We start from the raw sequence: 11,855 nt of genomic DNA, 5'->3' as shown, positions 1-11,855 counted from the left end.
ATGACTTCCTTTGATACAAGGTTGACGAGTGCATGCGTTTTTACTACAAAGTGAGTTTTCCTAGTTTAGGCGCTCCCTGCGATTGAGTGTGAACTCCCCACGGGAGTTCGGCTTCTTCTTTGTTATTAAGAAGCCATCTTTTACCGGTGTTATTGCCTGAATGCTAAAGTTTTTAAAGACGCCGGATGCCTCCTTACGATGAACAGATCGAAACGACACGAAGAAGAGTACAGTGACATTACGAAGCTAGAACCCTCCCGGAAAAAGTAGCCATTTCCAATGCTTCCACTACCGTAGAGCCGTACGTCTCACTGGTTAAAATCTACGGGAAATGTCTCCGATATGGACATATCAGCAAACAATGCTGTTCAAAAGCTCACTCTAAACGTTGCGGTGAGAGCATCAACGCTGATGCTTCCCCTTGCCCTAAGGCGAAAGAAATTCCTAATTGTGTACACTCCTCAGGACCCCACGTCCCAAATTCTAGAGAATTTCCGGAATACGTATTCCAAAGGGACTTTCGCTACTATGCCATTCACAACTGCCTAACATTCGTGGAGTCTAAAGCCATCTTCAGACCCAGGAAAGCCGATAAACAAACTCATAATGACTCCTGCTTTAACGCGAACTTCGCTGGAGACAGAAATGTTCTTCCAACGATTACTCCCATGCACTCTCCCCCGTTGGGTTTCTCGGAACCCTTGCGCACGTTTTGCCCACTCACCTACCATCCTTAGCTCAGTTAATTTTCCTCCCTTCTCATCAAACCTAGAGAATATAAAAATAAACAGTCTCATCTGACTGAATCCACCAATCATCGCAGGAACTCAGCTCCCAACTCTGTCTTCTCATGCCTTTATAATACAAGGGTTTCTAGCTACCTCTTCAATGGCTTTTCCCTACGCCCTTCAGGGACACTTAACAAAGGTAGCCATTCTCCTTCCCCTAACCACCCAGACTGTGCAAGCAATTAGAATTGTAATCCTCTCCCAAAAATATTACTCTACTTTCACTAGTTCCTTCCTCCCACCTTCCCCTTACCACCTTCAAACACCCTAGTCCCCTCCTCATCACCAAACTTACTTACAATTATGAGCAATCTACTTTTAATGCTCACTAATTTCATCACCGTTCTTTCCTCTGAAAGTCCCCCAAAAACAGAAGAATGCCGCAACTTAATTAAATCTCTAACAACAAGTATCTCCCCTCTCTCTTCAAATCTGTCACAGCCTTAGTATGGCACAGGTCGATGGTTTGCGAATTATGCACGGAAACTGTGGCGGGTAAGATTTTAACCACAAAGGAATAATAAGGAGACCCAACTGCCAGTGGGAAGCCATCTGAAACTGGCAATAGAAACATTACCGTAAGTGATACGCACATTATAGGAAGATCTTAGATTTGAGTGCGCAGGTGCGCAGTTGTCCTCTTCCTATACATGGAAAAGTGTGCGAGTGAGAAAGTTTGTCAAATTGACATAAGTTAGAGGTTGTGTTCTTTTGTTGATCATTATACGAAAGATACACAAAATAAATATATAAACAGTATTTTCGGTACTTGTTTGAAAAATATGTGAACGAATAAAAATTTCTTGCTATATTTGCAACTGCGTCTCCTTTATGTAGAAAAATAAGATCAAAAAATAAAGGTTAAATTCCTAAATCATTTCTATTAAAATTAAATGACAGGTTAAATAATAAAATATATTAGACGTTCATTGTACCAGATTGTACTTACAGTGAAGACTTTAAAAAAACGAAGTGTATTTGCCTTCTTCGGCGTGTAACTTCGTCCACAACCCGGAACTTGACACCTCATGGCTTAGAACATATTTCTGACACTTGCATCAAAACAAACAAACAGAACCTCTCAGCTTACGTCAATTTGACAAACTTTCTCACTCGCACACTTTTCCATGTATAGGAAGAGGACAACTGCGCACCTGCGCACTCAAATCTAAGATCTTCCTGTAATGTGCGTATCACTTATGGTAATGTTTCTATTGCCAAGTGGAGGAACGGAGTTAGGTCTGCTTATTATTCCTTCGTGATTTTAACATCATTAGAGCTGACAGAGCTGCGAATAATCGCAGTGGTTTGGCAATTGTAATTAGAAGAGTTATAACCTTTTCAAGGGTGTCCACTATACTTAAAATTGAAAGTAGCCTAGAAACTATTTCCATATCTATTGATACTTCAATTGGTCAACTTCTAATCGTTTCCGTTTACAGGGTCCCCTCTGCGGGCGGAAGAATCTCAGAAAATACATGAAAAAGATTTTTGAATCAGTTAACGATGTCAATCGAAATAACCTTCTTATTGGCAGGGATTTTAATTCACAGCACAGCCTATGGGGTAGCACCAGGGTTTGTCAAAATGGCGAAGCACTTTGTGCTGCCCTTGATGATGTAGACTTTAATTCTTTAAATAATGGCTACTCAATTTATGTTAATCGTCCAGATGTATCTTCCTCGATTCTGGACCTTACTTTTATAAGCCTTCAACTTTTTATGCTTTGTGCACATGATGTTTGAGGCGACGCTCTAGGCAGTAGCCATTACCCAGTGGTCACTAACCTGGGTGTCAATTACCTATTTCCAACTACTATTCACACAAATGTAACTTAAATAGAATTAACTGGTCGTCCTTCTCTTCCAATTTAGAAAATCTTATAGAATCTAGGGCGACTGACATTCTTCCACCTACATTGGATCCCATCTCTAGCTACAATTCTTTTGTTGAATGCGCAGATGGGGCTACCTTGTTATGCGGGGTACCCTTAGCCACTTCCAAACCACCAACCCATGGCCACCTATCTAAAAACAAACCTTTCGTTTCAGCTCCTTGGCGGAATCAGGCATGCAATAATGCTATTGAGGATAGGCGTAAAGCTTCTATCTAATTAAGACAAAAATATAATTATCCGAACTATTTAAAAGATAAAAGACTTTCAACTAAAGCTGAACGCACCCTCAATGAAGCCAGTAGAGAGTCCTTTCAAAGTTTTTGCAAAACGCTTGATAGAACATCATCTAATGTGAAATGTGTTTATACTGTCTTCAATGATAAGTTCTCCAGTGACTTTAGGACCAACCAGTTCCTTGAGGCTCCATTCACCGAAGATGAATTTACTATAGCTATTTCTTCCTTGAAAATTAAATCTTTTCCCGGATTAGATAAAATTGATAATAATATTATTAGTCACTTTCCTTCTGAAGCGAATACCATTTTTTTTAATTTATAACGCCATCTTATTTTCTGGCTCCTTTCCACCTTCCTTAAACAGCTTTTTGGCATTTTTCATTCCAAGTCAACGCCAGGCAAACTTAGGCGGATATCCGTAGCCTCTTGTTTATTCAAGGAAATGGAAAAATAATTTACAATGCACTTAATTGGTACTTTGAGCATAACTTTTACCACTACCCTACACAATTCGGTTTTCGAAAAAGTGAATCATGCACGGATAAACTGGCTTAACCTAGACGGAAATTTGGACGGGTTTTGTCAAGGTTGAGGTAACAGCGGAACTCTTTTTGGACCTAAAGGGGGCCTTTCCCAGCGTAATAACCCAAATTTTAGTGGAAGATCTTAGAGATTTTAACGTACCTAAAAATATAGATAAATTTGTCTACAACTCTGTTTCAGTCATGAACATTTATTTTAATATCAGTGGCGAACTGTTTGGACCTAGAGTAAGCACTTTGTGCCTTCTTCAGGGCTGCATTTTAAGTCCTATAATTTATTTAATTTGTTCTCGCAAGATACATCGACTTTTGCCGGCAAGTTGTGTCATATTCGAATTTGCAGATGATTCTCAAACATACGTTAAATATGCTGTAAGAAGTAACAAAGTAAAGATGTTCTCAAATCTTAGACACCCCCTAACGAACAAGCTTGAGGATCGTTGGAGTATCACACATCAAAACAACCCTCATAGAATCACAGGCATTTTTGCACTCATAGCTGCCTTTAAAAGACCCGAAGTCTTATGCCCCCAATACGCAGATCTTTCCACCATTCCCTCTTTGAATTTCCATACAGTGATTATATTTTCTCTCCTCAAGTAAATGTTTAAACAGGCTTACTTCTTTCATTATAAAGCATAAATTTAAAAAAGTTTTTATTTGTACGGACTCGTTAAGTGTCTTAGAAAGTGTCTCTTCAACCAACCCCAATAAAATTAAATCTCACCTTATCTTCTTAATCAAAAATCGTCTTGCCTCTCTTACCACGCTTAAATGTAATATTTTCCTAGCATGGGTACTAGGCCATAAGGAAATTCCGGGAAATAAACTCGCAGATGTAACCGCGAAATCTGCCACTTTTAATGCTTCCCTCCAAAACATGGGACTTACACCTTGGACTTTGCCAACTTCTTGAGAGAACACCTCCATAAAATTTGCCAAAACTATTGTGAAATGAGAGGAAATCGTTGCAGTACTTTCTACACAAATGACTTTTATAAAACGTACAGAAATCTTGGTTCGCTATATTTGATAAAAAGGAGTGAATTGCATCCCTTCGTCGCATGAGAAGTAATCACTACTCGCTCAGAGCTGGCCGAGCGCATAAGATCATCATAGACTCGCCTAGTTGCCCTTCCAACCATCAAACAGACGACGACCTTGAACATGTCCTGTGGCAATGTTCCATATTAATGCTTTCCGCCCTAGCCTTCTTAAGGGCCTTTTAAACGTTTTTAAATGTGCAACGCCATTTCATAGCAATCAATTCTTAGCTAATCCATCCATTAGAGTGGATTCTCATGTTTTTGGATTACTGAAAAAATCCAACCTCCAGATATAAAAAACTTCCCGATAAGCAAAGCTTTAACATTCCCGTCTATATGAGCCCGCACGTGACGGTTCTGGGCGGGAGGAGGCAACCACGCATAAACAAGCGCGAGTACCCCTTCCCCCTCCAGCTTCGTCGTCCGCTTTCGATTGGGATATCGCGTCGCCATTCGGCGTTCTTCCCTACTAGGCAGTTCGCTTAACTTGTTTCAGATAAAAAACATACCGTCTAATCACTATCTATGAAATCACACACTATATGATCATGGCTGAATATACACGACTGCATAGTCAGTATGAAGCTAAGCATGGCCAGCGAAGTGCGCACTAGAATGATCACCTGAAAATATTTACTCATCAAACTTGTACTGAGTCGGCAACTCAGTGGCTAGAAAGTAAATTTCTACTCTTGTAAAATTGCATATTGGATTTTTTATGACCATCCAAACTTGAAAAAACGTGCTCCATCGAAAAAATTTCCACCTCCATTTTTTCAGAAACTGATTGAATTTCCTGAGAAATTTTTAAAAACTCTGGCAGGTAAAAGATATCGTAAACAGCTTTGATTCCTTTAAAATCGAGCCAAAGGGCCTATGGAAAAGCCCTGTACAAAAGGTTTCTGCTGAATATGGTTATAATTAATAGGCAGTGGCGGACAACTGTTTCTTGTTAGCGTTGGTCCCGGAGGAATAACCCCAATGATGGACAATAATACTACCCTAGAGTTCAGGTTGCTGAAAATAGTCTAGATGATGACAACATGCACAGTCCAGAACTTCAGCGCGTTTCGCATCAGTTTTTTCAAAATCAAGTCGACTACTACTTGCAAAAGGGATACCTACGCGAATCGGTTCCCCAACTACTGTATGAGAAAGCCACAGACCAAGAGAAGGAGGCGAAATTAAGATCAAACATGCAAATCGGGCTACCTCCTGACAGATGATCGCGATTTCAGGACAAGAAGGAACATTTGAACCATAAATTGTTCATTTTATGGAGCTGTAAGGGCTTCAGCTGAGTTAAACCGAAGGCTATAATCGAAGATGGATCAAAAGACCAAAAGACGTTTGGATCAAGTGAACAAGAAAACTGGAAGGGCAAGACAGAATGCGTCTTGTGTTTAGTTTTAACATAACATAACATCTGGTAGAGCGCTTACGGAAAAGGTTTGAAAGTTCGCCCAAGAACTGAGTATCTACCATCACAGACTAAACAAGCCAAAGCTAGTAGAATTCAGAAAGAGGAGAGATGGGTCAAGGAGAATCAATAGTTTTACGCTGACCTATTGCGCACCTTCAGCAATATCCGTGTTTCTGTCAAAAATCCACCTAAGCCCAAAGAGTTAGAGACCTTTTGGAGAGTGGTATACAATATCCAGAAAATACTAGAATCCCAAGAAGTCACTAATAATATCATCCGCTTCAAGGAGTTTTGCGATCTCATGATATCTGAGTATGAATGCCCATAATTCACTTTCGAAGATAAGAAAAAAGCACTTCAGGACACGAATAACTTTTACACTGCAGGGCCAGATTATATCAAAATTTTCTGGTAGAAGAAGTTTACTTCTACACACTGACATATGGCCTGCATATGTACATCGTTTAAAGTTAGAGACGCCCATCCCACAGAGGCTGCTGTTTTAGAAAAGCTGAAAATTTATTTGCATACGTATTCAAATTTTACCAAAACATATCTTAAGTTCATTTTAAAGTTAAATTTTCTCTAAATTATGTATTTATATGTTAAGGAGCGTACGTTAATATTACGTGAAGACGATTTTTGAAATTTTAGACAACCTCTCCCCTTGGAGGGTCTCATTGGATTTTAGTACGATAAACAATAAATATGTAATAATAATATGTAATAGTTTAAAAAAGTAAGCACAGTCTAGTTTCAATTGACATGCATTTCTTCTTTGTAGTTAGAAAGTGGAAATTCCTCGTTGGACATAGCCTATAGTGTGTCTTCGTTCGTCAGGATTCGCAGAGTTGTTCAGAAACCTCCCCTCACAAAAAAATCTTGGAGTAATAAATGGACACTTGTAAAAAAAATGGCAGGCTCATTGGTCTGAAACGTTCCTTAAATTTGGGATTTTTTCCCGTAAGTCTTGGCACCCTAGTGGGAAGAATTTAGTTTAAGTTCCGAACTCTTTATGTATTACCTAAGTTTTAATATATTTTAAAAATTTCTTTAAAGAACATCGTATAGTCTTAATGGAAATTTTTTGATTTAACATCATTTTAGTAGTGTTGACAAATTTGCTTCACGTTGAAAATTTGAATGATAGAATATTAATTTAACAAACTCAACATTAATAACAACATTATTTTAGATTTATTAAAATTTGAGGTTACACCCTATGTATACGAGAACTCTTCCAGGATGTGTACTGAAATAGCTTTCATTAGTGGGTCCTTATTATATTTACATTAGTTCTGTAATTTTGATCAAATTCAGTGTTTCCTACGCTGTTTAAATTTATCATGTAAATTACGCTTACGTAAGCGCATGATTGTGACCTCCAATTATATGAATCAGTTCTTGGACAATTGAATCTGGCAAGTTTGGATTCTCCCAAATAAGCCTGACATCCAACTGTTCTGCAATTCTCTTAAACCTATAACTATATAAGAATATCCAAATTATTACATTTAAATTTATTTACATATTTCTTTTATTTCTTTGAAGCTCAAACAAGCTAGAAGCTTCATCTCTCTAATTAATTTAATAATTATTTAGATTACAAAATTAATATTTTTATATAATTTTCCTGTCACCGGGGATCACGAGAATGTGTAGCTGGTGGGAAGGCTTACGGGTCTCAGCGGATTATAAATCTAGAATAGATAAACCAGAGAGGCTACATCATGAGGTGTAGTTATTCTGGTGATCTACAGGACTCTAGTCGGTGGAATATAAACTAAGGAGCGATCCTTTCAGAGTGAAATAGCCCGGTCTTGTCACGTCCCCTCAGCAGAAGCGGACGGTCAGAGGTCTTAAAGGATGTGTCTTAACAGAGACTTTGAGACAATAGGTCGAATCCTATAGTTCGTTGACCCGCCCCCTGCATGCGGATTTCTGCGGGGGGGGGGGGTTGATTCTTGCTTCCTTAGCTTTTCATGGGACTATGATACGATTACATAAAATAAAGCAAACTAAAAAAATAAGAGGGTTTGTTTCGGCACCCTCCTCTAACTTACCGCCGAAAGTGGAAGGCTCCGTAGGAGGCAATTCACTGAAAGCGGTGGAAAATGATAAAAATTGACAATCAATCTCTTAAATAGTAGCCAAGGCTCCCTACAGGGGGTAGTGGCCGCAAGTTTTACGCCTGTAGCAACCCCTCATACTTATCCTATGGACAAGAGGAAAAAGGACTCCAGAGGAAACTTCCCCCAGCAGGGAGTTGAAACAGCAGAAGCCCTGGATACACAGGGTCTCACTTTCACGCAGATGGCCAACAACTCCCTGGGGAGAGTTGTAGTCGCGTTGGGTAATCCTGAAGCCTGTCTAGATCTCGAGAACCTGCATAGGTTGAGGGATAAAATCTGTAACGAGATTGACGCGTTATCCCGCAAGGGGCACGCCCTCAGATTCAACGACATCTTCATAAGATCTTCATAAAGAGGGACTAAACCTGGAAGTCAAGGGCACGGATTGTCTGCAGAGGCACCGCAGAGCGACCGTACTGATTTCCGGTATCCCTGAGAATCCGATGACTGTTCTGAGGCGCCTTAGCTTCCAGAGCGTGATCCTGAAAACTGATTCGGCCGTATTTAAAGGCAGGTAGGGTTACCTTTTGGATGACCCAACTGGGATTCGTAGGAGGACCAGAAGCTTTAAAGGGTGTAGGCAGGTCTCGTCAGGAAAAGAATTAGTGGCTTGTCAGAGTGTGGCTCCATATATATTTAAGGGGCAGCTTGAAAAAACGCCAAGGGCATGCATAGCTGTGAAGAGTATAGATGCAACTTTAGTGCCTAAGCTTTGCTCCAGGTATCTCACTCATTAAGGCCTCATTAAGGTGAGACTTAGGTGAGACTATGCTGTTGGGTTGTGATGCGAACTCTCATCATACGGTGAGGGAGAGCACAAATATCAACATCAGCGGAAGAGATTTAATTCAATATTTAGCGGGTACTGAGATGGACATTCTAAATCGAGTTGATACTTGCACATTCCAGAATAAAAACAGGAATGAGGTTGTCGATATGACTCTATGCTCGGAGGAGCTAATGGGCAGGGTAGTGGACTGGACAGTCTCTCATGAGGAGTCTCTCTCGAACCACATGTATATCTTGTGTCAGATAAACCTAGCCGACGAGCCGACTGATGGGAGGGAGGATGGGCCCAAGAGTCGGAGAGGGCAGATTGGTATTTCGCCTCCAAGGTCGTAGCAGCAAAAAAGGGGGAATGGGCCGTCAGGTCCTTTTGTTCCTTTAAATCGCCAGAGACGGATGGCATTTATCCAGCGCTTTAATCCGCCCCGCTGCACAAAGAGAAGCATGCTTTTCAGACAGGCTGTTCGTGAGAAACGGCACTCCATGCTGTAGTGGCAAAATTGGAGCAGCATTTGTAACAAAAGGTGTATGCTGTGGATACATTCTTATATGTGGAGGGTGTCTTCAGCAATACTACTCCAGAAGTCATCTGTCGAAAGGCTTTGAGGCGTGGTGTGCCAAAACAGCTAGTTACCTGGATATGAAGTATGCTACGTCAAAGGAAAATCAAAAACAGGTGGCGGGAGGGCTTATTTAAGGGAATCGCGCCACGGGGCTATTCACAGGGGGTGTCCTGTCGCCCTCCTGTGGTGTATGGTAGTGGCTGGACTCCTTTGTAGGCTTAATAATGAGGAGTTTTATACATAGGGTTATGCGGATGACTTTGTTATCCTAATCAGGGAGGCCCATTTGGAAACGTTAATGGGTCTGATAAGGTCGGCGCTGCACAAAGTAGAGCTCAAATGCAATAGTTCAGGGCTCTCACTAAATCCGGAAAAGATGAGCATGGTATTTTTCACGTGAAATTGCAAGGTTCCGAAAGTCGACACTCCTGTCGTTTGTTGCGGGATGTTGACGTTTATAGATTCGGTGAAATATCTGGGTGTAATCCTAGATAATAAACTGAACTGGAGATCCAATGCAGGAACTTTTTTATGTTTTTTTTTTCAGCTCTGCAGGAGAGCCTTAGAGTTCACGCGGTGTCTAGGACCTAAAATACTAGCATGGCTCTATTCTGCTTTCCTTAAACAGAGGCTCCTTTATGCGGCCATGGTCTAGTGGCCATGGACAAAACTTAAAACGATGCAGGACAGGCTGTGATGATAACAAATGCTAGCGTTTAGGGGTTTGACGGGAGCAATTAGAATTATGCTCACAGCGCGGATAGGCTTCGTGCTCTGTGAAGAACCCCTACACGTTTTGATAACTGCAAGAGCGGCACACGCGATGGGCCGCTTGGCAAGACTAATTAGATGGACTCGGAGGACTAGGTACACTAGGCTCCCGAGTGTCATCAGCAATCTGCCGATTTTAGAGATAGGGCAAAATAAAATAAAAAAACACTTCAACTTAACCAAGGCTTTCCGCCTTTATATTTCAAGCAGGGATATGTGGAAGGAAAATAGTAACGCGATCCTCCAAGCTAAAATCTGATATACAGATGACTCTAGAAGTGAAGGAGAGCCAGTAGCAGGAATCCATGCCAGCGGAAGAAGGAGGGAATAGGGTGTCCGCTTAGGCAGCATGCTAACGTTTTTCAGGCGGAGTTTCTGGCTCTCGGTCGCTGTGCTGCAACATAATTAGAAGAAAACGCAGCTGGCATATAGATTAAGACTTCTTCGGACAGCCAATCGAAACTAACTGCGGTAGAGAAGTCAGATATATAATCAGCACTGGTTTGGGAATTAAATATTACATTAAACTAAGTTGCAGAGAAATGCATGGCAATGGCAAAATAGGCGATTGTTGACGAGTGTCAAACTTGCAACAATCGTCTGTGCTCACATGTATTATACGCTAGTTTTTTCAACAATCGTCTGAGAAATATATTTAGAACTTTTTACACTTTTTCACTAAATTTTTGAACCCGTATGGTCGTTTTCAGCTAAATTTTTGTTACTTATTTCCATATTTATATGAAAAAAGAGTTAAACAACCACCGCATGGTCCTGCTGGGAGCAACCGTCATCTAATAATGGCACCGGGCTCCTAGCAGAACCGCGGCTAATCACACTCATGACCACATCTCACAAGTGTGAGATGGGTGGTACAGGGCACGATGAAATCTCACTGACAGCCCTGCGAAACTCTCATGTGTCTTGAGGACACGAAGCGATTCAAGGACGACAGCTTTCTGCATCCATCTCGCAAGTGCCTCGACATATTTTTGGCATCCTGGTATGGCTTTAAGGTTATGAACCAGTGATAGCTTTGCACCTCCGAGAACACCAATTACAAGGATAATTACTTTAACCGAATATTTTGGGTGCAATCGTTGCAGCTCCCTTTTGATACCTCTCATCCTTATCCTTCACTTTAGCAGTGTTGTTGTAGTCGGCTTGAGCCATAAATTCGATCCCGAATATAGTTCGTTTCTCGAAATCTTGGGGAACGATGTCAGGCCTCAAGTGTGTAACGGAAATGTCCGAGAATTTTAGTTCCAGAAAATTTGGCACTTCTCGTTTTGAACAATTGACTCTATCTCCCTTCAAGTATCCGGCAAGGCAAGGTCAAGGCTAACACTGTAAGTGCGACAAAGACGTCAATAGAGCACTCTTGGGGCCGCATTATATCTGTAGTGATACGTAGCTCCCGCGTGGGTGGGATACCCAGATAGTATGTGTTCTAGGTACTTAGCGAGTGCATGGCACGCTCCTTGATGATTTGAGAAAAGCAAAAGTGTACTCTTTTAACAAGAACTTATCTACATGTTTGTAAAAGTTTCCTTGGGTTTTCTTGTCAAGTAGCTCTTGGCAGAATTTTTTAACCACTACTTTCTTTACTTCAGGTTTTAGAAAAGAAGCATCTAGATAGAGTAACGCACTTTCCTCATTTCTGATATAATG

Source organism: Belonocnema kinseyi, chromosome 5, assembly GCF_010883055.1.
Source record: "Belonocnema kinseyi isolate 2016_QV_RU_SX_M_011 chromosome 5, B_treatae_v1, whole genome shotgun sequence".
Classification (NCBI taxonomy): domain Eukaryota; kingdom Metazoa; phylum Arthropoda; class Insecta; order Hymenoptera; family Cynipidae; genus Belonocnema; species Belonocnema kinseyi.
This window is presented reverse-complemented; position numbering follows the sequence as displayed.